We start from the raw sequence: 23572 nt of genomic DNA on the forward strand, positions 1-23572 counted from the left end.
CTAAGATAATTCATTAAGGTTAGCACCTTTGCTGGGCATTAAAATCCATGTGGATGCTATTTAGTCTACTTAGGAGAGATCAGCGTTTTTCCATTGCCCTCATGTTTCAGTCAGTAGTTTCTAAAAATCTCAAATTCTTGACTTTGAGAAAACTGTGATTTCTTTTGCAGGTACTAAATTCAATGCCTTTAAAAGTTAAAAAAGGCACGATTTCAGTTGCGTTCATGCATGACATCTCCAAAAAAACCCATACATTTTTTAGGGTAATATTAGACTCTGATTGACTGTGAAATGAAGCTGTCTAATTAATAGGGTTAAATTTCATTGGCTATACAGAATGCTTTATCCCATTTTTAGCCTTCCATTTCAGTTTTCAAATGGGTTTTTGCTGATAACAATATAAAAATATTTTAAAACAAAATCCTTACAGTCAACAGAAAGAGTCAAGGAGACTTCCCACTGGAGTTCCTGTGCTGTTTGGGCATTACTCAGAGATACTGTTGCAAGGCCTAAGTTGTTAGGTGTTTTAAATCTCAATTTTAATGCTTTTGGGTTGCTGGTTGTAGCATTTAATAATGTACTGTACTAATAAAGGGCTAATGCTTGATTTAACGTGCCAGAACTTGGGCCCTTCTCCATCTTTCTATGTCAATTTCCAAAACGGGAGAAAAAAGGTTCATTTTTTAAGTGCTCTCCCTGTATACACATGCTTTTATTTTTCTTTGAGTGAGAAGGTTTTCTTGGTTGAAGCTTTAACAGGAGGTTGTTTTTGAGACATTAATGAACAGCTAGACAAGTAAAGTGCTCATGGTGAATTATTGACCATGAAATTATAAAAACAGAAAGAAAATACTGTTTAGTCTGTTGAAAAGTTTAAGTGTTGAATTGCTTGTTGCCATGGCTGCAATGTTCTGTTTGCAACACTGACTTTTTCCAGTGCCCTTAACAGTAAAAAGCAGGAGGGATTTCACGCAAGTAGTATTATTAGGTGCAAAATCCAGTTTCTGAGCTGAGAGATTTGCTTTTAACTGCTAAGTCTGCTGACAGGGTGGGTGCCCTGTGCATGCTCCATCATTGCCCCCCTCCCTTCCATTGCTCTGGGAAAATGAAACATTGCAACTGACTGGCAAAGGGGAATCCTTTCCCTTTTAGAAATGTTTTAATCTCACCTTGAACATTCCTTGATGTGGTGTCAGATGAGCCTTTTAAATGTATTTATTTGCCTTACACATTTGTGATCCTGACATAGTTCTGAGCTCTTGAATGATTATATGTGTTCTTGTGTGTACAGTTACGTGTTTTAAAGCTTAATCATTCTTATTGCTTTTTTTGCGGGACAAGGAATGCAGTTCCTTTGCAGTTGTTGCTGTACAAGTCAAATATCATTGCCAAAAGTTTGTTTTCTCGGCTTTTTGGTTTTACATTCCCACTTTTAAAACCTCTTGAGTTTCAATCAAACAGTAAAATGCAGTCCTGTTTCTTCCAACTTCTTTTGCAGAATTGTTCTCAAATAACCACACCGCAAATTAGGAGCTCCATGTTTTTTTCAGATGCTGTCACCAGCTGCTATAATCTAACATAGTTCTGTTGACTTTCTACTAAAGCTACACTGACATGCAACAACTAAGCATCTGCTCTCTCTTAATTACTAATTTATGCTTTAAATAGATATTACAAGACTTTACTGACACTGCAAATAATTTTGTGCGTCAGCTCTTCTATAGTGCCTAGATATATCATGGTAAACTGAAAATGTGGGGTGTCCTTTCCTATGTTTGTCTGTGAGGACCTGACTTTGTTGTGTGTTCAGTTGCTGCTTTTTGTCTCGTTATATCACATGAACATTGCATTGCTAATCTTTGATGGGTTGTTTTATTTCCCTAATTAAAATGACATTTGTGTGACTCATTTAGATGTTCCATATTGACACCGTCCTGTAATGGTCTCTTTCTTTGTAATTGAAGAGGATCCTGTTGTGGGGTATTTGAGTTTGTCTGTGTGTTCGCTCCTGAGCCTATGAAAATGGCAAACAACATTCAGATCTATGGCACCAACCGTCCCTCTTGCTGTGTGGTTCAGAGGCAGCCTGCATGCGGGGAGCATGTCAATGGCTGCGGCACAGTGCATTGCATTTCTGTGATTGCGTTGTGAAGGACAAGCTGGGGCTTTTCAGTTTTGTCTTGTGCTAGAAGGAGGCAACAGAAGGAGACAGCTGTGCATCATGGCACTGCCACCCCCCTTCCCCTCTGGCCCCACTGCTGTCTGCGCTTTGTGTTTTGACAGATTTCACTACTTAATGCCAAAGAATGCTTCTGGGATCTTCTTGGGAGACTGTTTCCATGATTTGTCCCAGGAAAGCTTGCTTCATTTTTTGCTTTATTATTATTTTTGATGGTGGTTCCTTCATTTTCAAAGACTTTGGTTTCTGGCACAATAACAGAAATTACTAAGGGTTCCACATTTAAGAGAATATACTAGATCTCTACAGAGTGTAACTGGCTGTAGGTGCTACAGACTTAGCCACAGAAAAACCTGTACCTTTTTCCATACTCCCTGAAAAAGTCTTTTGAAAGCAGTAGCATCCGTGGGAGTCTCTGCTGCTGTGACCTGCCTATACAGTGCTGGGGCAGGAGCTCTGCTGCTGGCTGGATGTGTTGTGGGATTGGCCAGAGCAGGATTGATGCACCTCCAGGGAACTCACGCCTGGGACCTGCAACAGTGTGCAAAGGAGCTTTCCACTGTGTGGGCTCCTTAAGATTTCTTCAGGAATATGGATAGAAGAGCATTGATGTCTCTGAGTTTGAAAAGGTATTTGCAGCAGAAAGAAATAATTTAGGCTGTCTTCCCACTATTTAACCCCATTTCCTTCTGCATCGTTCCTCACCTCTTCTTCTCTTGCTTCTGCAAGTTTTATGTCCTTGTTCTGCACTTTGAGTACTGTAATTCCTGCTGACATGTGTTTTAGGGTTTTTGTTTTCTATCCCATCCTCATAATTTTGGAGTATCTTCTATAACAAGCTCTTGAATAGATTTCAATAAATCACTGGCTGTCCTTTTGGGATAATTGAAGGGTGGGAGCCTTTTGTTTGCTGCATTGATTTGCTCCCCTGAAGTGTTTATGAGATGCAACAATCTTCCATGCATGACTTGTGTCACCTTGAAAAGATTTCACAATGTTTCCTAAGCCTGGGCACACTCACATGTATTCCCTGGCATTTTGCTGAATCACTGGAAGCCCTTGTGCAGATTTGCAACATCTCCCAGCATCCCATACTTAGTCTCACATAGTCTAGCGAGCACTGTCCTAGGGGAACATCATAGCCTCATGTTCCAGTCTTTGAAACATGACTTTTAACCTTAAACCACTGAAGACACTTGCCAAAGGCCAGAGAGGAGCTGATGCTGATATTTTGCAGCTTAGAGGGATGTCCAATCCCTTCAAAGGGTTTCAGGAAAGCTCCCTTTGATGTGAAAGAGATCCCTCACAGTCACTGAAAGAGATACTGAATGTCTGTTTGTGCTAAGGTACCAAGCCTGAGACTTTCTCCTTTTTTTTCCCAGTTAAATAATTAGGAAGTAGCAAGAGAAACTGAGAGCAGTTTCTCCCACCCCACCTACAAATTGCAGAAATGAAATTCAAGGTGCAGTGCTTTCACAAAATAGCACAGATGGGTTTAAGGAGTAGTGCTATGACTAGCAGTGGTTTCACGCACTTTGCCCAAGAAGGTATTTCCTTGTGACATTCTAGGTGATATTTGCCTTCAAGAAGGAGTTTGTGCTAATGAAAAATATACTCCAAATAAGGTCAGATGTTTCAAGTTCTGAAATACAGGTACAGGGAGGCTTCCCTGGTTTTAATGAGAGGGCTGTAATGAGCAGTGCAAATGCTTCTCTCAAAGATCACTCTTTGCTAATTAAGCACTATGTTTTGAAGTGGTACGCTGTGTACCACTTCTAGGTTTTGCTTCTCTGCCTTTTGGATAGGGTGTCTTTTCACTTTGGCAGGGTTTGGGCAACAGTGAAAGGTGGGAGTCAGGATGAGTAATATGTAAAGCCTGGATTAAGGGCACTGGAGTTGATGGGGATGTGTGTCTGAAATTAATAGGGCATTTGCTTTTCTGACAGCCTCTTTCCATTTTACAGAAGGTACCATTAAGGTTGTCCTGTCTTCTGACCACCTAGTTAGTTTTATCCTCACCAGGAGGCCAGGGAGAGATCATTAAGATATTGTATCTTCCCCTCTGGAATTAACTTAGGGTAGTAGAAGTCTGGTAGTAGAATGCCTGGTAGTGTCTTAAATAAGTGGAGCTGTGAAAAATCACAGGTAATGTTTCATGTTAGAAACATTCCTTCTGAGGCTGGCAAATAGCAGGAAGTGCAGCACCCTCTAGGACACTAAGGAGGATGTTATTCTAGCTTGCTACATCCACTGTCGGTCCTGTACATAGCAGTATATTTGCCAGGGTTGTTTTTGTTTTTTTTCTCAACATCCTTCTGGGCGGCGCAGCCTATGTGTGCTCACACACTGAATAGACTAAAGAGATGGCTGCTTTTCCTAAGCTTTCTTACTCTGATCTGATTTTTCATTCCTAATTCCCATTTAAGCCTTCATGTGGCACCCGACTGGGCACTTGCACTCCCGTGGGCTAAGGACCAAGGCTTCTTTTAATGCCTTGTCTGCTAGGAGGAGACCACCTTCCCACTGCCCCTGCTGGGCTAGCTTTCCTCAATAACTCAGAATGAGCTTGCCTAAAAAATACTGCCTAGTTGTGTTCAGAAATATGATCTTAAGCTTGTTGGTTTATAGTGTAAATAACTAGCCCGCACTGCTTTGATACAGATAGTTTATATGTGCGCAAGGTGCCTCACAGTCTCAGGGAGGAAGGAACTGTGGAAAAGCAGGGCAAGACAGTAGCTGCTGTACCACCTGGGCTGCTTTTCAAAGCAAATGCTTTATGTACAAAATGTCTGGTGGAATGGCATGTCTTCACATGCTCTTGGATGGTTTTGTTGGTTTCGTCTTAACTAAACCATTTAATGCTTCATTTGTCATAAGATCCAGTGAGAACCTATGAGAGCTGTTATATTTGAAAATGAATGGGTGAGGGGACAGCACTGTTGATAATCTAGGTTATATGTCAGGCTAATGCTTTTTATCCTTGTTAAATTTTAAGGTACGTGTTTATCTGAATAGGAATTTCTGTAAGCTTCTAGAAGCAACTGCAATTTGGGAAAATTGTCAACTAAGAGTTGCTTAATTATCTTCCAGCTGACACATATGTATGTGCATATGTTCAGCTGCATGTATAAAAAATGTGGTTTAGACTATTTATTATCTTTTAAGACTAGCTTGGATAAATAAGTACTGGGAGTAGGTATGTTTCTTTCTGAGCATGTTATTTAATTAAAATTTTAAAATTTATAAAATAAAGCTTTTCCAGTTCTCATATGCAAAAGAAACTCTATTGCAGGAATGGGTTTGTATTTTAAATAAAAGTGATGGGATACAGAACCTCTGTATTCTGATTTTAAATTTCAGTTTAAGGGGGGAAAATTGCCTGCAGTGTTTGAAAGCCAAATATTGAATTATTTACTAAGCAGCAATTCAGAAAGCAATATGGGCTGTCAACAAAAATAAAAGTAGTTTAATTTTTTGCCTCCTTAGTGTTTTTACATATGAATGCATTTTACCCACAAATATGTTGTTGCCACATTTTAAATTTTAATTGATTTCCATTGCTTGTGCTACTAAAAATGCAAAGGAAGGGTAAATTCCTACTCTTATCTCAGTTTTAATAGCTTTGGATGTCACTGCAAACAAAGTTCATCTGCTTTTGCTTGAAATATATGGATTAAGTGGTCTTTTTACAGGCAAAAAGAAATGCACAAGAGAATTTCTTATGTGGCCATTCTTACAAATTGCTTTTCTCACAGAGTTTCCCCAATTATGTTACTAAGTCAGTGGCTGTCAATGGAGCCATGGTAGCAGAAACACCTTTAGGATAGGTGAAGGAGCAAGGAAACTATGGATGTGCAAATATATTTCTATTTTTTTCCTATGACGTTCTGCATTAATTTTCTTGCTAGGTGCTATGTAAGCAATCTGGTTTGCCTTGAATTTTTCCATTTCTTGGAAATGGAAAATCATTTCTTTTTCCATTTCTTTCTGGTGTGAGCAAGCACTGTCCCTGCCACTGCTCTGTCTGAGTCTGGCTGCAGACATGCTCTCCTTGGGAAAAGACAGCTCATCAGTGGCAGACCACATCCAGGGAAGACAGTCCAAGCCCTCTGGGGCTGTCTGTTTACCATAGGATATGAGATTGCTTCCCAGTTTGTTGGCCTGATAGGTCTCGATAGCAATATAAAGCAGCCTTTTTTGTGCTTGCACATTCCTCCCCCTCAATTCAAAATGTGCTTTCTTTATGAAGCATAATACAGTCACATTTCTAAAAGGGGGTATGTAGCTTTTTTGAAATTTGAAACAAAAAGGAAAATCAGACTTTTTTTTTAACATATCGTTTCCCATTAAAAAGAAGGTTTTCCTGTCTCAAAATATAGACTCGGATTCATTTTTTATTTCAATCATGAGAAACATACATAATTTTTAATCATTTGTATAAATCTTCTTGCTGAAACTCACTGAAAATTGTTTTAAAGACACTCTCAGATTTGACCACTGCATAATACATGAGAAAGCCATTTTTTTTTTTGCTGGGATTTTTGCCGAACTGGCATAGTTCCTCTTTGAGATGCAGCAGGTACTCAGCCTAATCTGAAAGTTTCTAAATGCAAAGGAAACAGATGCCTACAGTTAAAAACATTAACTGGCTATTGTGAGCATGAGAATGTTTTTTTGAAATATATAATTTTAATTTTTTTTTTTGCATTTTTCAAAGCTAAAAAAAAAACCAAAACCCCTTTCTGTAATGGATTATAATGAAATCAGAAGGATATGACATGGTACCAGTAGAACTGGGAGAATAGAGGAGGACTAAAATTTTTTCAAATTACATCTTCAGGTGATACCATCTGCTGTCTGTGGTTCTCAGGTTCTTGCAAGGCAACTGTAAAACATATGCAGGGATGAACTTGAATTAGTGCTGCTTGGAAGGTCATTGGATGTCTGTGATTTAGTTGAATGTTGAACTTCTGTCACTGTGTAAGCATGCATTCTTATTTAATTACTGTTCATCATGTGCAGCAGATAATGAGATATTAAAGCCCTCATGTGAACAGTCAGCATCCTGCTAGATTTGTTTATGTTGGACAGCAGACTCTGGAAAAGCCAAATTTTTACAAAGCAGGTTTTTTTCATTTAACCTATTGTTAAAAAAGATGTCCTTGTAGATCTTGGATTTAAGATGAAGACTGTCATGGAGGCCTATAAATAAATGTTGCAGGGCAATTTCCTGTTAACCTTCCAAGGTCCCAGCCTGGCCTTTTGGCTGACTTACCTATCTTTTTAGCCACTAGCTGCTGCTCCAGAGGGTCACAGACCTTGTGTAGGTCATGTGTCCAACCTGCCATCCCTATGCAACTTGTTTGGATACTCTTTGGCAGATAAAATGACACTAGATGCTTATGTTTAGGCATATTGTTTCCTAAACATTTCCACTGCAGGAGGGCAGCATCTCCAAAGGCTCTGGTGAAGCTGTAAATGTTCTGTGCATGTCTTGGAGCCAGTGAGATGGAAGTGAATTCGAAAGTTACCCACTAAATTTGGAGCCACTATACCTGCCAAATCTGTCCTTAAACATCCCTAGCAGTATTCCTCATTCCCTCCGGACAGTGCTTTTTCTCTTTGCTGTATTGGAAAGGATTTTTTTTTTTTTTCTCCTAATGGATATTGAATCATTCCCTCTGCAATTCAAGTCTACCATTTCTTTTCCATTATGGCATAGAAAACAAAACTGCTCCATTACAGCAGCTCTTTTTTTCAAGATGAATATTTGTTATGAAGGTTGATTTAGTTTTTCTCACAGATGGTGCTTTCTAGGCTCTGACCCTTCTTGCTGAGCTTCCCTGTTTTTACCAGATGCCTCCCACCTCTTCTGGGATAGCAGCATCCATGGCAGGTGCAGTGCACCTGGATGAGACCAGGAAGGTTGCTTTACCCTGGTGTTTTATGCACTGTACTGTGATAAGTATCTGTTTTTCAACCATATTGTACTTCATATTTCAGCTCATGCTGTACAGTATTCCAAATGCTTTTTTTCTGAATGGCTATTTTTCTTATCATAGCTGAGCTAATTATCCCTGTGCCTCTTGCGTATATACATTAAGTAGCTGATGTTAATAAAAACTTTAGGTGGTGTAAAATGTCTAAATAATTGGGCTAAAACCAACCAAACAACAGAAAAATATCACGTTTTGTAAAACTAACAACCTGAGCAGACAAAAGAAAAAAAAAAAAAGCAAAAGCCTGCAGACAAACCTGGTGTTTACCAGGCTTTGTGTCTGTTAGCACAGCACTGACCACATTGCTGTGCGAAATTTGGGAGAGATTTCATCCCTCCAAATCATTCCAACTTCTGACACTGACCTCCAGCAGTCTACAAGATGTTTCCTTGCACTTCTGTGCTTGTATATTTTAATAGGTTTATTCTCTTCCACCATCCACCATGCAGGTCGTTAGTGCAGCCTGGGACTGTTTTCCAATGCAGGGCAGCCTCAGGAGAACCTCGCATAATGCAGTCTTCCCTGTTAACAGCTAGTCCCTGGTGTTTCCTCTGTCTGGGCTTGGGTTTTCCTATCAGAGGGCACCTTGAGTCAGAGGTGGCTAATATTGCTCACTTCTGGCAGCTGAACTTCTAGAAGGAAAATGTTGTGCCCTGTCTCATATCTGTTCTACATCTAAATAACCAAGGAAGATAGGTGGAGAAATGAAGGCTCATCCTTCTGTCAGTTTGGATTGAGTCAGTCCCTCAAATGTTCAGAGCTTAGACTAACTATGTGCGTTTTATTTGTAAGATCTTCTTTTGTTTTCCAGTGTCAAGCATTGCCAGTTCTTATGAAACAAATATGATAATATGGTACTTAAAAAAGATAAAAACTAAAAATCCCTATAATCAGGCAATTTTGCAAGGATCTCAGTTCCTGTTAATAAAAAAAGGTTTATAGCTTTGCTTTCAAAAACTGTGGTTCAAAAGCTAGAAGATAAATATTGTTTGTCTCCTTTTTGTGGCCCCAATTTGCGAGTGTTGGATCTTGTTGATGATAGTTAACACTCACACATCACTGTACCTAGTGTGGTGCTATTAAATAGCATCATTTCACAGACAAAGTGAGAAACAAGTTCTCTGTGGTATCTTGTTGTATATAGACAAAGAAAATGGCTGTTTTTAAGTAGGAGGATGGCTCCACATTTTGAGTATGGCTGGCATAAAAAAATAGCAGCTAATTATTTCTTCTCTCCTGGATTCCAGAGGGATAGACTGTGGCCTTTTGGAATACAAAATATCACCACTGATTTGTTTAAAAAAAGCATTTGAATTGTTATCACCATTAGAAACTGAAGAGAGAGGCTGCCAAAAACTTTGATTTAAAACCACCTTTTGGACAGTTTTTGAAATATTAGCTTAATTTTGAAGATATACAAGGAGGAAGTGAAATTAAGGAAACCTCACTTGAGAGCTTTATCGTGGTTATAAATTCAGGGATAGACAGAGATCAGGCAACAGTGCGACAAGGCCTAGCCACTGAATGGGGAGGAAGTTTACCCTGATTGCTTTACCCAGCAAAATCAATGAGAATAAATAATAAAACTTAATTGGGGATTATTGTGCACTTAGTTCTGTGTTAAATGAAAATCAGATTTCCAGTGAGGCAGGATGGCCTGGGGGAGGCTCCTGGTACAGCACCCATCCAGCGGCTAATGTCAGTGGGCTCCTTGCAACTGATATGGTGTTTCCTATACTTGCAAAGCAGTCATTACAGAATACTTGAGAACTGGTGAATATGAGACATAGAGAACTCGAGAGTATCTTCCTGTTGTAAAAATAGCAAAATCTGGTTTAGAATTCATATAACAGTATTTTAATAGCCTCTATATTTGGCATTAAAATGATGTTTTTCCTGTACTTATGTGAACACTTGAAATCAAATGTGAACATCATACTATAAAAAACTTCAAGCTGTTTATTCTGAGAATTCTGTTTCTTTCTTCCCTGCTAGAAGGTACCCTGCCATTTTTTTCAATTTTTAATTTAGAAATTAAATTTTATTTTCAAGATTTTTTTAATCAAGTACATGCACATACTTCTACAGTGCAACATTTAAATTTTTAACTTCTAATATAATGGGTTTAGGGACAACTAGAGTTGCTGGTTTCTGTCTTTTCAGAAGATACAAGAATTTCTGTCTTTATTTATTTATGGTTGTGTAAAAAGCATATGAAAAAATCCATTTTAATTTTACACTCCAACTAAAAGCTTTCCAAGACTAGATTTTTATTTATTTATTTAACTTTTTCTGCCACTGGGGACTATGCTTATCTTCTCCAGTGTTATTGTATGATCTTGGTATTTAATGTCACGTTTCCTACTGTAGCCTCAAAAGTTTCATGTGATTCTTGCAGGGGCTAGGAATACTTATTAATGAACTAGGATAATTTAACTGCACTATGTATTTTTTATACTAACACATTGAAAATTTAAATCTCAGAATTTTGACAGCGGTTTATTGAATGGTGAGACTGTGAAATAAAAATAAAAACCAGAAAATGCACTTTTGACTTTAGTGTGCCATGCATTAACACATCAGTAAGTTTCTAAGTAAGTTCTGTGCTCATTTTGCATTTTAACCCTCTGCAGTTCAGTTCAGAAGTTCTGCCTGCAGATATGGCCACCTTATAGTGGCCATCGTGATTCTTATAGCATAAGCAGGCTGTCCTTGCATCTGTGCAAATTCTAAAGAAATTTGATTCCAAGAATGTCTTGCATAGTCTATAAAATGCATGTGAAATGTCTCCATAGTATAAGAAGAGGAAAAGAGGGTGTGTGTTAGGTTTCCTGGCAATACTTGTATAAAGCATGGCTGAAATTTTTGGTTCACTTAATTTTGAACTATTGGTAGAAGGTGGAAGGAAGATTCGAGGTTTTCATAAAGTGAAAAAGTGATTGTCTTGGAGACTCACAATTTGGAAATGGCTTTTACAGTTATGAAACTTAGAAATGTCAGGTGCCTTCTTGCTCTCCTTCATCCCAAGAGGCCAATTTCCTAAGCTTGTATATGTTGTGGCTAAACAAGATCACAACATTTATAGCGAGAGTACAAAAAAATCACTTCAAGTAAAAATTAAACTCTTCAGTTTCGAAGCTAGCACTTGGGTCCTTGACGGATTTCATTATTAGTGAACTTTAGGGGAAGCTGGTCTTGGGAGGACAAAGGCATGGCCCTGAGCAGCCAGCATTGTCCCTCGGAGGCCTGTGACACTTGGAGTCTTCAGGTTTCTACTCAGAGGAAAGCAGGAGTGGAAGGATGAGATTTTATATTCCACCTGGATTTGGCTCTTCTGGCACAGCTGCCAGAAGACTGCATGCATTTCAGAGCATTATGGCTCCCTTGGATGATGGGGAGTAGGAGGCTCCTGAGAGTAAGCCAATGAACAAAAAAAGGAAAGCAGACCCCACCAAGGTGGTAGAGGTTTAATTTACCCATGTAAAAAGAAAGGAAAGCCTTTCTATAGGCTGTGGTCTGTAGTGCTTACTTGGAACAGGAAACATCAAGGTAGCTGGAGAAGAGATGGCAAAATCTTGTGGGGTGAGATGGAAGCAAAAGGCAGAAGACTAGAAATAGGACATAAAACTGTAATGGACATAAATCTGCAATAAGCTATGGATCAAGTTTCCTAGAGTTGTTACTGTTTTTTCAACTGAAAATCCCATCAGCCTTAATGCTCTGTGATACAGTTGAGGATGATGGTGTCATAAATCTTTCCCCCAGTAAGAAAACCTGTTTTAAGAGAATTTTGTTTTGATAGCAACACAGGGCAGTGTGTGCTTGCAGCCCAGAAAGCCAACCGTATCCTGGGCTGCATTAAAAGGAGCGTGACCAGCAGGTCAAAGGAGGTGATCCTGCCCCTCTACTCTGCTCTTGTGAGACCTCACTTGGAGTATTGTGTGCAGTTCTGGTGTCCTCAACATAAAAAGGACATGGAACTGTTGGAACAAGTCCAGAGAAGGGTCATGAGGATGATCAGGGGACTACTGGAGCACCTCCCGTATGAAGACAGGCTGAGGAAGTTGGGGCTGTTCAGCCTGGAGAAGAGAAGGCTGCGTGGAGACCTCCTAGCAGCCTTCCAGTGTCTGAAGGGGGCCTATAGGGATGCTGGGGAGGGACTCTTCATTAGAGACTGTAGTGACAGGACAAGGGGTAACGGGTTAAAACTTAAACAGGGGAAGTTTACGTTGGATATAAGGAGGAAATTCTTTCCTGTTAGGGTGGTGAGGCACTGGAATGGGTTGCCCAGGGAAGTTGTGAATGCTCCATCCCTGGCAGTGTTCAAGGCCAGGTTGGACGAGGCCTTGGGTGATATGATTTAGCGTAAGGTGTCCCTGCCCATGGCAGGGGGGTTGGAACTTGATGATCTTAAGGTCCTTTCCAACCCTAACTATTCTATGATTCTATGACAACCTACTGTAAATGCACCCATGCTGCCTTTGCCTCTGTTTCAGGGAACTGCACAATTTAGCATGTTGCTCAGGTGAGAATGGACATATTTTATGCTGGGGCCGTGTTCTGGCAGACTGTGCCAGTGCACAGAACCATTTGCTCAGCCTAAGCTGTCCTCCACAGAGGACATAACCTCTGTCATAACCTCATGATTATGGAAATTCTGTAATATGTATCTGTCCATAATTAGCTGAGGTGACAGTTATTTTTGACAAGTAAAACTTTCTTATAGTATCCCCTTAAGCTCAGGTCTTCCAAAAGTATTAGCAGAGGCCTCTGGTGAGACTTTTTCTTCAGATGACTTATTCGGTTGTACCATAGTGAAATGGAGTAGATATTTTAAAAGATGAAGGCATGAGCCTGTTTCTTTATTTTGTCCTTGTATGTTTTGCATTTCTTCAGTCTGCTGTTGCCCATCTTTAGCGGTTGCCATAGCTAGCACTGTTATTAATGACCAAAAGTATATAGCCGGGTCTTCATCTCTGTTCCTTCTGGGTTTTACTAGCAACTGTTTCCTCCTTGCAAATTAAATATAATGATTGCAGTAGTTCCAGGCTGAGCAGGGGAGTTGCTCGCTGCACTTAGGCACGTAAGTGTGGAATTCCAGTTCTGAAACCCCCCAAGGTTTCTGCACACACCTGCTAAAGGGTTGTTTTAAAAACCTTCAGCTTCAGATGACCATGTGCTTGCTGTATTTTATTGTTCACAGAGAAGTGTGTAAATCGTGGTCTCCAACAGCTGTTTCATCTCCAGCAGCTGTGCTGACACAGTGCCTATTTCAAGATAATGTAACCAGAACAGATAAATTGTTGCCTGTTTCTACCTTCTCATTTACTTTCTGATAGAAAACTTAAATTGGGAAAGTTCTTATTTTTCCACACAGTTGCTGAATAGCTGCATTATTTAATATACATTGAACCTTGTGGTTACTCTGTAAGATACATTTTTAATATATCAGATAAAAGCAAGGACACTCTAAAAGGTAGTATGATCTCTGCATATTTCAAAGTCACTTTCCTTGGGTCTGTTTTCCAGAAGCAATCTTGTTTTCTGTGCATCCTTTACCCTAATTATGAAAGATACGACATAAATCAAACATAAATTCATAGCTTAATTCCATGACATTGCACCTGGAGAATTTTCCAGAACCTGTGTTTCTGGAATGAAAAACACTGAGGAAGATGAAAATAAATCCACATCACTGCAAATCACAAAAGCATTAGTCTGTTGTAAACAGGCTGCTATAAAGCCTTTTGGAATATCTGGTTGAACTGATAGCAAGTCCTGGTGCTGTACAGGAAAATTAGTGAGCTTATTGACATCAGATACGCAGCTCCTTTAAGAGGGATGTTTGCTTTCTTCTGAAAAAACAAATCCTTGCAAAATTAGAAACTCACTAAGCTTGTTGGTTTTACTGTTTTGTATTGTAGACCAATGTTTCCCTTCTGCACAGCAGATGTGAGCTTAGTACAAATGGTCCAACAAGTCCATTTGTGTCGCTCTATAGCAGATCTCATACCCTCAGCTATTTGCTAAAAAAAAAAAACAAACCAACAAAACAAACCAAAAAAAGACAAAACAAAAAAAAAACAAAAAACAAAAATGCAAGCACAAGTGATGCATGGAAAGAGAAGTGTAATGCTTGTTCACATACAAGTCTGCAGAGGAAAAGGAAATTAAAGAATACAATGTAGCTACTAAAGAAATTAGCAGAGGGCATAGGTAACAGTCGTAGGACTGAGCAACTTGAGAAATCCATAGGAGGGAGGTTGCTACCCTTGAATGAGAACTGAGCCCACGTTATTCAGTGATTTTCAGGAGGACAGTGGGTCTCTGCCAGGCTCAGGAATATTGCCCTTGACCCCTCAGGATGGGGCACTGAGGCAGGAGCAGGGCTCTGCCTCCAACACCAGGAAGGGGTCAGATGTGCAGAAGAGAACCAGTGGTGAAATTGGGCCCCAAGAGGGCCTTTGATGGTGCCTGGATGTCAGAGGAAGGCTGGGCAGCAGAGCTAAGGGTGCCTCCATGGCTGGCTATTCATGTGGCTGTGAAACATTGGCATGCCAGCTTAGGCTTTGTCTGGGCTTCATGAGCTTTCTGACAAATGCCTTTTACAATCCCTTTTCATGAACTTGTAGTTTTTTAGTTTTCTGAATGAGTATTTAATCAGGAGCTTGTACACATAATGTGATACGACAAAAGACTTCCTTGATTAGTTTGCTGTTTCTTCCGCCTACTAAATTACTTACAGAAGTACTTTCTTAGCAAGTTTTCGGAGATCCTATCCAATTAAAGAGCTCATCTTTAGTCTAGCATGTTCAGGGATTTGAAGTTACAATTTGGGTTTTGCTGCTGTCTTTAAAGTTGAAATACACTGGGGAACTTCTGACATTTTCAGCATTTGACTTCTGTAAGAGGAGCCTTTAGCCTAATAAAATCCCTGTGCAGCTCTGTTTTTCTCTTATTGCACTGGTGAGGGCATTGTTTGGCATATGATAGGCTCAGGATATATTTTTTATGAAAAAAAAAATGGAGCACTTCTGAAAACAGCTTTTGCACATTAAAAATATATATGAAAAAATATATAAAGCAATTATAAGTAAAAAAGTGTAGCAATGTTTGGCTTGCCAGAAGGGCACCTTACGTAAAACCTTTCAGTGAAAGCTTTTTATGTAAAAATAATTATTCTCATAAAAAATAAAAGTTCACCAGATGATAATATAAGCTTTCATATGCACCAGGTGTGAAACATTTTATCATTAATTCTTCATTTTATATTCCCAAGTAGGTAATTAATTCACAAAAACAAGGAGCTCACTGCTGTATTGGTCTGATGGGCTTTCAGGACACCATAGACACCTAAGAAAGCAACTGAATCGTTGTTTTAAAACAGAAAGCGTGATTTCTGCTTTATTTTTATGGAAATCAAATTCATTAGTTTCTAAAAGCACTTCCTTTGTATGCCGCTTTTGGGCAGTGTATTTCAGTTTGATAATCTGAGAGAGGGGCTTCAGGTCTAATAGCATTTGTATTACTAAGTATGGTCCTCCTCAAGCCTGGAAGAGACCTGACTAAATCAAAAATAGAACTGGAGCAGAGTGGCATGACTTGCCTGAGAACAGTCAAGGCAAGCTGGATTGACAGATCAAACAAGTGCTACTACTTGATAGCAGAGCCTGTTGTGAGAGGACAAGGGGTAATGGTTTGAAACTAAAAGAGGGGAGATTCAGGATGTGAGGAAGAAATATTTTATAAAGAGGGTGGTAAAATACTGGCACATGTTGCCCAGAGAGGTGGTGGATGTGCCATCCCTGGAGACATTCAAGGCCAGGCTGGATGTGGTTCTGAACAATCAAGTCTAGTTGAAGAAGTCCCTGCTCATGGCAGGGGGGTTGGGCTAGATGACCTTTGAAGGTCCCTTTCAAGCCAAACTATTCTGTGATTCTATAATTGTATGAGTAGCAAGAAGGGAGTACCTTCGTTATATGTGGCACAGCCAGCCAGGGATTGTTTTCAACACTTCACATAATGACCTCGCCACATAAGTAATAATGCCCATGTTTTGTGCTTCTCCAGTAAGCTCCAAATTCAATTAAAATATCTCAACGTGAGTAATAATAATCATCATAATAATCATCATCATAATAATTATCATAATAATCTGCCCTCCCAGCTTTCCCTAACCGTGTGGGTTTTCACACCATTCATGTTGGATGTTTTAGCAAAAGCTGCTGAAAAGCCTTGATAGAACAGGGCACAGAGATGACAGGTTTTGCTCAGTTTGTTTATTTTACCTCATAAAGTCATATCAACAACTTACTTACAATGTTTATGTGATCTGTCTCTTTTATCTGTCTCTTCTTACACTAAGGGAAGAGATTAGGCCAGTATGGCAGGTTGCTGCAGTTGTCAGCAGCTGTGGCAGGGGCAGCATCTCAGTCTTCTGTCTTTGGATGCAGGCAGGCAATGGGGAGATGACAATCTGGCCTTGTATTATTTAGTCACATGAGAGATTTTGTCAGTGGATTAGTATTTTTGCTGTCAGTATGGAAGGCATCATCAGAAAAAGCAATTATGGTACTTTATGATGGGCTATTAAAGTGTTCTTTGTCTAAAGTGGCTCTACTGGTTGAAGTTAAAAATCTCTTTGTGTAAGTTTAAAAGTGACATATTATAATTAATTCCATACATTTCTGTTTGCTTCTAAAATCCTGAGTGAGTTAGTGTATAAAAATTCCCAGAAATATGCTGCTGATAAAAGTGATATAGAGGATAGTCTGTAACAATAGTAGGACCAACTCTACTTTAATATTCCTTATCAAAACATTTGGAAATACACATGCAAAAAAACAGTATATTACTTTCTTTTTTCAGGGTTGTAGTCCAAAGCATTAGTTAGGAAACGCAAGTCCCATTCTTGTTCTTTACAGTAACTCTTTCACAGGGCAGCAAAGTGGAACTGCAGTTCCTGCTTCATGGTCAGGAAAAAAAAATACATCTTTTCAAGCAGTTCTCAGTGTAAACTGCACAGAAGGTTTGGTAGATTAAATTGAGCTTTATATGCTATTACAATTGTAGCCTGGCTAATTTTAGCTTACAACAGTACTAAGAATTGGATCGAAAGGAGCCTCACCGCTAGATATGTGCCCCATATGCTTGTCTTTTGAATGTAACATAGACTTCTCCTGGGTGAAGCTTGTCCCATACGCATATTTAACTTCATTTCAGTGTAACCCAGCAATTACAGTGCTGATATGCAGAAATGTTAATAACGTTCTCAGAATTCACATCACCCAGTGACACGCTAAAGTCCTGATTGCCTCTTGCACCCTCTGAACATCTATAAAACTGTAAGAAATTCAGACAGCTTATTTTGGGGGGGGGGAGGGGCTTTTTGACCATGGTTATTCAACTGTGTCTCACTATGTCCCAGATTAGAGCGCTTCCTCTGTCTGGGAGCAACTGTTTGTATTAGTTTACAATGGTTACAAAACAAACTACTCTGGAAAAGCAACTGTGGATTTCTGACAGAGCCACAACTCAAACTGCTACTTCTTGGAGTTGTGAACTGTCCTGGGTTCAGCAGTAGCAGTCATGTTTTTTCCTTTGTGTTAACTGGTGCAGTGCTGTGTTTTGACTTCTAGTTTGAGAACAGTGTTGGTGAAGCCGATGTTGTCGGTTTTTGCTAAGTGATGTTTACCCTGACCAAGGACTCTGTGAGGCTCATGCTCTGTCAGGGAGGAGGGGAGGCTGTGAGGAAGCAGAGACGGGGCGCCTGACCCGGGCTAGCCGGGGAGGTATTCCATACCACAGCACGTCATGCCCGGGGTGGGGGGTAACTGGGAGTTACCCGGAAGGACAGGGGCTTCCGGGTGGAACTCGCTTTCTTGGCCGGTGGTATCGTATTCTCTTCTCTTGTTATTTTCCCTTATCATTGTTTTAGCTGATAGTAGCGGTGGTGATTTGTTGCTGGACTGTTCTTGTCTCAACCCGTAGGAGTTGCACTCTCTCGATCCTCCTCCCCGTTCCTCCGGGAGCGGGGAAGGGGAGAGCCCGGTGCAGGGGGGGGGAGACGGACACGGACCTTGATTGTTGTCAGCTCGGCACCACTCACTGGGAGTGAGTGAACAAGTTACCTGACTGGGTTTAAACCACGACATGAACCATTATTCCAGTAAGACCCCAGTAACGAGCTAAAGTAGAGAACTTTACAGATACTACAGAGAGACCTACCTGTACAGCACAAGAATACCCATGAGATGTATTTAATATGGAAGGACATAAGGACAATGTTAGTGAGAATTAGGAATAATATAAAAAAAAAAAAATCCATATAAAAGGAGACAAAAATTGAGTCCTTCATTAGATGTTTAGCTACTGATACTGGTATCATCCTTATTTGTCAAGCAAGCGGGAAGTTTGTCACTTCAGAAAAGGTCCGTAAACAAACAGGAAATAATATAGGACCTCTAGTGGCATTGTCAAAAAGCCTCTCGGTGTTTAGAGAAACAATGTTGGTAAAGCAAATGCATATTCTATAGATAACTTTTTCCTTGACATCTCTGTGTGAGGTATTACTTTAGCAGAAGGTAGTACAGAAAGAAAGGTTAGAAATCCTTGAGAGTTCTGTCTCCACAAACTTACAAGTCTGTCTGTTTTTGTCAAAGGTGGCTTTCACGGAGCAGTAAGAGTGCTTTGAATGAAGGTTGTTGCAGCATGCACCACCAGAGTGATGTCTGTATTTATGCCTAGGGACAGAGTGGTATCTGCAGCTGCAGGGCTAAGCAAGAGTCCAGGGAAAAGCATAATGAGTTTATAAGGCTTCAGTGTCTTCTCTGCACATGAGGTGAGTTAGGTACAATTCAGTGTACATATGCACAGCTTAAGACAGGATGATGCAGAGAATAACCTTATTTTATGTACTAATAAGTACATTAGTAGTGTGGTGCTGGAGTGTGTAAGGCAACATTAGCAATGAATTTTAAGGTTTTTGTGGTGCTTTACATTGTAACTCTAGTGGGATTTTTGCTCACTTTGCTGGGGGGGTATTTAGTTCCTTAGTAGTGAATAGATAGAGGATTATTCAGCAATAACTGTACTATGTGAGCTGCATATTATGAAAGCTGGATACATTTGCACATTTAGAAGTACTGTGGTAAGCAGGAGGAAAAATGCCTTCTGATCAGAGCCCTGTAATTTCCCCAAGCATTGTCCTATGGGGCTAAGAGCCGCACTTGTAGAGGAGCAGATACTGGAGGTTATATGTCCTCTCACACCACCATCTGTCTTCCCAGTCCCCCTTCCTCATTGCGGTGCTTTCTCATACACTATTCGTGCTCTTGGTGTTCCTTTATTTAGCTCAGTGAGGACATGAGGGACACTAAAGCATATACTGTGGTAAAAAGCTGGAACTTGCTATTTGTAGAAAGCATATTCCTATATTGTCGTTGCTTGATTTAGTGCCCTCTACTGCAGTATCTCAGTCTCCAGAGGAGTACTGACTCCTGCTACTGCTTGCACATCTAACTGGCTTCTTACAGTCTAATTTGCAGAGATGCCGCTTTGGAGTATAGTGTCAGGGGGCTGTACTGGGTGTGTCATTGAAACCCTCTTTCCTCAGCCACTCTCATTACCAGGCTGCATACCAGCTCCGTTTCATCTCTGCGTGGCATCTGAGACCTGAGCAGTCCTGAAGAGGGTGGGAGCTTCCTACCATTGAGCAATGGACAATTTGTAGATCTGCCAGCATTCCTCCCAAAGACTCTCTGTCAATTACTAGTTTTACTAATTACTTAGGCAACTACTAGTAAGAACAAAAATGTATCTACCATTGGAATTAGAAGCAGCCACGGAACAGCCTGTGGTACATGGTGAGGGGGATTTCTTTTTCCAAGGCCTTTGCATTCATTCCCAAGGCCTTTGCATTCATTCTTGTTCGGAGCCTGATTACTCACACATAGTATTTACCTTTAGGGGAATATATGTAACTAGACATGCAAGATTCAAAAGGTGGTTACAGTTCACTGATTGTCACTATAGATGGGAAATCTGAAATTTCCTTTTCTAAAACTCAAGTACTTTTTTAAAAAGTAAGTTTATTAACCTGCTGTTATTCGACCTTCTCTGATAAGCAAATTTACCATAATCATACCATTTAATAATCAAGCAACTTGTAGCCTGTTTAGACAAAATGTATGATGTGAACGTTCATAAGAAAGTGTACTCTCAAGTGGCAGCAGTAAAATGTTACACATTTTATTAAAAAGCACATCAGAGTGAAAGCCCTAACTTAGATTACCTCTCATTAGTGACGGCTGCTGTACCTTCATTAACAATAAATAGGTCTCAAAGAGAAAAAGAAATTGTTGATTTGCCTTCCATGTCCCTTTCCTTACATAGGACTTACAGTGTGAGAGGCCTTTTGAGACCTTACTGATTGTGACTCTCAAACATTTCTCTCAGGTGAAAAATTTCTCCTCCCCTCTGCTTACATTTTTATTGTTTTTTAAAACATGATGGGAAAGGCCTGCAGAGCATCCCTTTGCTCTTGCTTGGCAGGTTGGTCCCAGCCCTGATGCATTCTGTCTCTGACACTTTCAATGGGTAAAATACCTCCCACTGTTTACAGGTTTGCCCAGACGCAAGATTACTCACATCTTATGTGACCAAATTAGCTGAAGAAATAGGTGGAGACTTACAGCAGGCAGTTTTGTTTCTGCAGCCTCTCTGGGGAAGTCATTTGCAGTAAAGCTCTTCTAATAATACAAACATAATTTGGTTGATAAATGCAGTAAGTTCACTTCATTGTTTTCATAGGGTCACATTCATTTTTATATGTGAATGGCAGTTGGTTTATTTTTCAAAATGTTTGCAAGTCTCATCAGTTTTGTAAGTTGTAGTGTCAATAAGTATCCATCCAAAAGCACGCTACTTGTTCTTTGTTATTTGTATTTGTTCTGCTTTAAAACAAATTTTAAAAACCTATATAGAAAGGGAACTGTATGCTGGAGATATTTTACATAAAACATTTTGCTAATGCTTGTGACACACAAAGAAAAATGTGGGGTTTATAATGGTAAGAAAAAAATGATTTTACTACCAAAAAGCAGAATTTCTAAATTCTAGTTTAGTAGTGTAGTGCATCTACACTAATAGGAAATACTGTACAGTACTCATTATCAGTAAGAGTGGTACAGTAAAATAATGATAAGATCTATTTAGAAAAGCCTCCTCAAATGCCTGTTAATTATATTCACTTTCAGATAAATAGGACAGTGTACACTAACACTTATCTTTAAGAGGCCATAATAAAAGGTGTTCATGCAAATTGTGACTAATCCAAGCTGGGACAGTAAAGATTTACCAGTGTTTGATGAGAGGCCTATTACTGAATAGCCTTTTCAAAAGTGTGTCTAATTAGAAAGGGTTTTTTTCAGGAATAGTCATCTTCTAATCCAAAATCTAGTTGGATTTTACATACATAATTTAGGTACCATGCTTTGGCAGGGCATGCGGAAGAACTGGGTCTAGACGTCTGCTAGATAATACCCTTGCCTTATCTTCAATAACCCTTCCTTATTTCGTAGCCACCTTGTTTCATGAAGAGGGACCTTTATTTTCACCAAAGCCTGACCTTTGAAACCAAACTTCCTGAATTTTTGGAGATAAAGTTACATTAATAACAACCAAGAGACAACAAGCTTGAGAAGTGATAGCTAGAAGGCAGCAGTATGCTCTTTCACTTAGTGCCTTTTTCCAAACAAATCCAAGACTCTTCTTATAAATGCTGTGACTGTAGTATAAAACAGGATGAAGTGTGAAAAACATTCCCTTATTCAGTCTACTAAGCCCCCCTTCCCTCAACCCCATGAGTCCTGAAATGTGCTGGTTTGGCCTTCTGTTTGTCAGGGGTTTGGTTTTGGTGTGGGTTTGTTGTTTTTTTTTTGGCTAGTTTTTTGTTGTTGTTTTTTTTTTGGGGGGGGGGGGAGGTTGCTTTTTTTTTATTTTTCATTTTGGTTGTAGAATCAAATGTTCCTTATTTTAAACAAGAAGTTATATGAAAGCTTCTTTCAACTGCTATACTTAGGATTTAGTTATATAAACTGTTTTCCTTTCCCTTCTTCTTCCTCTCCCTGTTGACGCACAGAGTCGCCGGGAAATCTCAGCAGTGGAGCAAAGCCTGAACTCGGTTTGAGTTCCATATAGCATTGCTCACCCCCTGCCTCTCTGGAAACTCATTTTCCTATTGCTGCCGTGGGTGGAGTAAATGGCACCGATCTTTCCATCTGGGATTCTTTCCACCTTGTGCCTTCTGTCACTGAGACAGTACTTCTGCTTTCCAGACCTTTTGTGACATGTTGAAGAGTAAAACTGGCAACACTTGATATTTTCCTTCCTTTTTCATCCTGTCTTTAGGGGAAAAAAAGAAAAAAAAAGTCTCCTTAACAAGGGTTAAAAAAAATCTCACCTTTTAAATTGGATTGAATTGGTGCAGATGTATATTCTGCACAGTTGAACTCTTTCCCAAAGTGTTTGGGGTTTTTTTAATAACAAAACTCTCCCCACCTTTTCATATCTGAGATCTAAAGCCACAACGGATTTCAAAATCCATGTAGTTTCATTTTTTATAACAAATAAGTGTCGTAGACAATAGTATAGGGTACGTACTGGGAGCAGCTGGGCTTTTGAAACTGCCAGTGCAGAGGCTGCATAGCCACCCAGAAACTCTAAGTAAACAACTTAGATGTATGCTGTTTATTCCACTCTTTCTTTCTCTTTTCTTTGATAACACAGGTCCACAAAGCTTCTCAAGTTCTCAAGGCCTAGCTTTTGGATGAATGTAATGTCAGTGTGGTTTCACAATCACGTGATTTCCTAGCTCTGTATCTTACCCTTCACCCAATGTTGCACAATGCTGGATTGTCAGCTAGGATAACAAGAGGAACCAGATTTTTTTTATGCCATCTCTTGTCCTAGTTCATGAAAAAGTTGCCAGCAGGATATTTTTCTGTGTTTGTAGCACGTTTGGTGGATTTGGGGCACATTGTTTGCTTCCTTTCTTCTCGTTCATGTGACCCTTTTCCAGTGCTAACAAATGAGCTAATGTCTCTTCAACATGGAGGAAATCAATCCAAATTGTTTAGGATGTGAATTGTTCTCTTGTTTTATTTGTGGTTTCTTTGGTTTTTTTTAATTGGTCTTTGTTCTGTTGTTTTGTTTGGGTTTTTCTTCTTTTTTGAAAGCATATCCACAAAGAGAATATACAACTTTCTGCCCTAAATACTTCTTTTGCATCAGGGATGGATATTTTAATGGAGCAACTGTAACAACAGAACAGTGCCATGTCTCTGTCTTCATAAGCATAGCTGCATGCAGATTAGAAAAGCTCTGTAGTGCTGCT

The 23572-nt window shown here is 39.6% G+C and overlaps 1 protein-coding gene across 7 annotated transcripts in view; it reads left to right on the plus strand.

The window, feature by feature from the left end:
* CNKSR2 (connector enhancer of kinase suppressor of Ras 2) overlaps positions 1-23572 on the plus strand; it is a 214763-nt gene that overhangs the window by 173754 nt on the left and 17437 nt on the right. The gene's annotated exons all lie outside the window — the stretch shown is intronic.

This window comes from Pezoporus flaviventris, unplaced genomic scaffold, assembly GCF_033815535.1.
Source record: "Pezoporus flaviventris isolate CSIRO_AGI_PZ_B2104156 unplaced genomic scaffold, CSIRO_AGI_Pfla_v1 ptg000015l, whole genome shotgun sequence".
Lineage (NCBI taxonomy): Eukaryota > Metazoa > Chordata > Aves > Psittaciformes > Psittacidae > Pezoporus > Pezoporus flaviventris.